Source organism: Manacus vitellinus, unplaced genomic scaffold (genome assembly GCF_001715985.3).
Source record: "Manacus vitellinus isolate BGI_N305 unplaced genomic scaffold, ASM171598v3 scaffold_117_pilon, whole genome shotgun sequence".
In the NCBI taxonomy this organism is placed as follows: domain Eukaryota; kingdom Metazoa; phylum Chordata; class Aves; order Passeriformes; family Pipridae; genus Manacus; species Manacus vitellinus.
The window spans coordinates 73,922-78,248 of NW_021938877.1; positions in this window are offsets into that span (position 1 = coordinate 73,922).

Consider the following 4,327-nt stretch of genomic DNA (forward strand, 5'->3'; position numbering starts at 1 on the left):
GTTCCTAGTCACTGTGGGATGTTATCCTACCATGTTATCAGTCACTTCCCCAAAATCATCATGTCTTATTGTAGAGGTCTCTTGGCACCATTTATTGATTTATTTTCTCTTCTCTACACACTTTGTCGTGTCTTTTCATTAGTTGTAGCAACTGTTCATGTAGCACAGCACAGTTTTGGTGTCTTGGCTGTTGAGAAGTGCAGCCCAGCAAGACCGGCTTCCAAGTGAATCAAACCCAGTAACAACAAACTCAGCTCTGGAGCATGACTTTTCTTGAAAACATTAAAGACGTTTCTGACATGTTCAGAACATCACAACGTAGCAAAGTTGTCTTTACCAGTGGAACAAAAATCAAAGTGCAGGAGAAGTGACTGGTATAACTTCAGGTGGCCTGGAGCAGGCAGGGGTGGTAGAATACTGCAGAATGTAGTATGGGTAGTAAAGCCAATGGAAAAAGGAAATTTCTTCTGTAGGAAGTTCTATTACTTTGGTAGCTATTTTAATCTTAAAACTTTTTCTTTTCAGAGAGTAAGCTAAAAATTATGTGGCTGTACCCCAGGGTCTAACAGTGTCATAATGGGAGAAACAGCAGTTTATCAGGGAAAGCCTTAAGAAGTGGGGGAACAGAAGCCAAAGTGTGAAAACTTCACAGTTATAATTTTTACAGAGTATGGAAGAGCTCAGGTAGAGGAAAGATTAAATATTGACTTGAAATGAATTTTTGGTTTTACATTTACTATGCAAACATTCTGGTAAGACCTTTTTTTCCAGTGGAAAAAATATTTCGGATTATATTCTTTATCTAGTCTGTAGGTTTAGAGAAATGCTTCTCATGATTCTAGCAATTTCTAAAAGTCTCATGTGAGTTCTGGTGTGTGATTGGTAATGTAGGAAGCAATGTTACATACAGTGTTACATATATGACACCAAAATCTGCTCCTGACCCAACATGCAGATTTAATTTGTAAGAAAAATAAATGCCCTAGATAAACCTTAAAAAAGGACATAATGTGACTTCTCTTCATTACATATTTTTTGTGCATTGGTTGAATACTCTAATCTTTGCTGCACAGATATTCAGAAAAGGTTGAAAATTTAGCTAGTGCACCTCAATTACAAAATCTTTTGAGGAAGAGGAGGCAATGATATGATTTAATTTCCTTGATAATGATAATATCTACACTGTAAATGTTTTTCTTGAAATAAAATCAAATATGTTTTCTTGGCTGTTCCCTTTTTCTTTATCTCAAATTATTTGAGTTTGGAAAGCTGTTTAGCACTTATGTACTGCCACAGAGAAAACAATTTTTGTTCTGAGTATGCAAAGACATGGTCTCGAGCACGAAATTTCTCTCTTCAAAATGCTAATTAAACAAAACAATGAGTTTTGATAAATAAGTGCATCTACAAGTTCCTGGCCTTGGGGAAGTGTCACCACAATATTTATTGTTTGCAAGAATGAGTTTCTCACAAAAACACTTTTCCCTATTAAAAGATACAAAGCTTGTATTTCAAAATTTAACAGCTGTGAGGGACAGAAATTGGGGAGGGGTGAGAATGTTTTTCAGATGAGGTCTGAAAGTACATGGAGAGTCAATTAAATGGAAAAAGACAAGGATACAAATAACATCTGAAGAGGATGCGCAGTGAATTTTGGTTTTAATTGAGAAAACCACGAAAGTCTGATGGACAGGTTTGCCTCCACAACTGTGCTTTCGTGAGCATCTTTTACATTTACACTGTCGTCAGTGCAGTTGCAGACAGGTGATATCAGTCAGTTACTGGAATTAGTTCTTAAAGGCATTTAGAAGTGGTCTGTATCTGTCTTATAATTCCAATATCTTTCCTTTCTCTGAAGCACAGCCCCATGTTTGCCAGCACATGGGTTTCCCTTTGAAACCTGGCATATGGGGCACATCTACAGCCACAGAATACAATAGAGAAACAGCAGGATTAAAACCTTTCTGCATGGAATCACAAAGTATTAAACTTTGGATAACAAAAAGTTTCTTTAATTTGGTGAGTTTAACTAAGATGTTTAACTTTATTAAACAAATGGAACACATTAATAAATGTACCTGACTTTTCTAGATATTACTGTGATGGAGTCAGGACACAACAACAAACTATATTACCAGTATCATTAAACAAGTCTCTTCAGGTTTATCTGACACCAAGCAGAGGTATATGTAACACTGAGAGGTGTAAAACAATTGCATGTTTAATTAGTTATTTTCAACTAAACATTCTGCTACTGTGTCACAGAATCACAGAATAATTTAGGTTGGAAAAGACCTCTGAGATCATCAAGTCTAACCTATGACCCAACATCACCTTTGCCAACCAGACCACGACACTGAGTGACATGTCCAGTTTTTTCTTGAACACCTCCAGGGTTGGCGAGTCCACCACCTCCTTGGGCAGTCTGTTCCAGCATTTAACAACCCTTTCCATGAAGAAATTCCTCCTGAGGTCCAACCTGAACCTCCCCTGGTACAGCTTGAGGCTATGTCTTCTCGTCCTGTCACTTGTTCCCTGGGAGAAGAGGCTGATCCCCACCTGGCTACAACCTCCTTTCAGGTAGATGTAGAGAATGATAAGGTCACCCCTGAGCCCCCTTTTCTACAGCTTGAATATGCCCAGCTCCCTCAGCTGCTCCTCATAGGACTTACCCTCTTGCATGAAGAGAAACTGGTGTGCAAATCAAGATTTTCCAAGGCAGGATTAGCAATGATTGATGCAACTGCACACTCTTTTCTGAGCAATAGAATTGTATATGCAGCAAACCCCAGACATCTAATGAACTTGTAATGCCTTGAATGTGGATCTTCTCAGCCTAGTGGTGATAGAGGGACAAGGAACATCTTCAGAAAATTAACAGGACACATCCTCCTGCCTCGATCCATCTCCCAGTTTACTTACAGCTCCATGTTGTCTCCATGCAGTCCAGTGCTTATCCAAGGTCAAGCAGGATGACAAAAGTCAAGGACCTTATGGTGTCTTGAAAAAAAAAAAAGGATTTAAAATCATTACAGCTCTCAGCTAATTGCTGATGGGTATGTGATGGAGCAGCTTAGTGGAAAAAGAGATTTGTAGCCTGTGTTGTTAATGGTGTTATGGACAAACGGACCCCTTGAATTTGTGGTCATTGGAACAGAAGGGAACATAAATTTTTTTGTATATATGCATCTATATTTAAATAGAGAAAGAAAGAACCTTTAAGAGATATAAAAACTCCCACTATTGTTATTATATTTATTTTTATTAAAATATTTTCCTATGCCCTTCCTGACCTGTTATTGTCACCCTGCTGATAAGACTGTGCACTATTCTGTATCAAATTACAGCCATAACAACCGGCATGTAGTAATGCCTAAGTTATTAGTGAAAAGGAAATATTATGGGTATCACATGATTTCTAATGCAGAACTTTTTTGGACTTTCCTGATAGCTAACAGACTCAAGAGGGAAAATGAATATGTTGGTGTTCCTCAGTGTGACAAAGGACAGATTCCTCACAGTGTTGTAGAGAAATGCTGTCACCACTCTGGTAATAAATTGCCATGATTTAAACCTACCAGAACGAGACTCTCTGAGCCTTAATGGAGATTATATATGGTTGATGCAGGACCCATATGCAGAGCTGTGACAGCCTGACCTCACTTGCCACAACAGCAGTGGGGTTTGATTGCACCCTGCACACTCCAGACATATTTTTCTCCCTGTCCTGCTCCCTGCCAGATTTGGACGCCAGAGAAGCTGAATGTCACCACACATTTTAGCTCTTGACAGCAGGCTAAGGACAGCAATGTGAAAAGGGGATGTAAAAACTGCTTTAAAAATCTTTCCATGAGTGGAAAAAAGTAGTAGTTTTGTAAGAGGAAAAGGAGTCTGTGGCTCACCAGGGCTGGGTGAGGTCCAGGACCTGTCAGTCATGACTGCAGATCACTGGTGACAGATGGATACCCAGTGACCCATCCAAAATTGGGTTGGTCTCCATCCAGAGTCTTGTGCACAGGTACCTGGTGCTACCTGGCACCTCTGTAACAGCCTCAGCAGAAGAACCAAGGGACTGAGTGACTTGCAGAGACTGAACTGTCCTCTCACCCTGCCATGAGAAGGGTGAAATACATTGGTAAGAAAATCTTCCCTTATGCTCCCTAAATTTAAATGTACTTATGTGTTTCTAATACCTTCCTCGAGCAGACCCTTCAGAAAAATATGATTAATTTTATATTTTTGCGAAAGCTTCACAGACTTTTAAGCAATGTGTATATGATTATTTATTAAAGAGGCAGCTCTAAGAGATTCATAGTTACAATTGGTT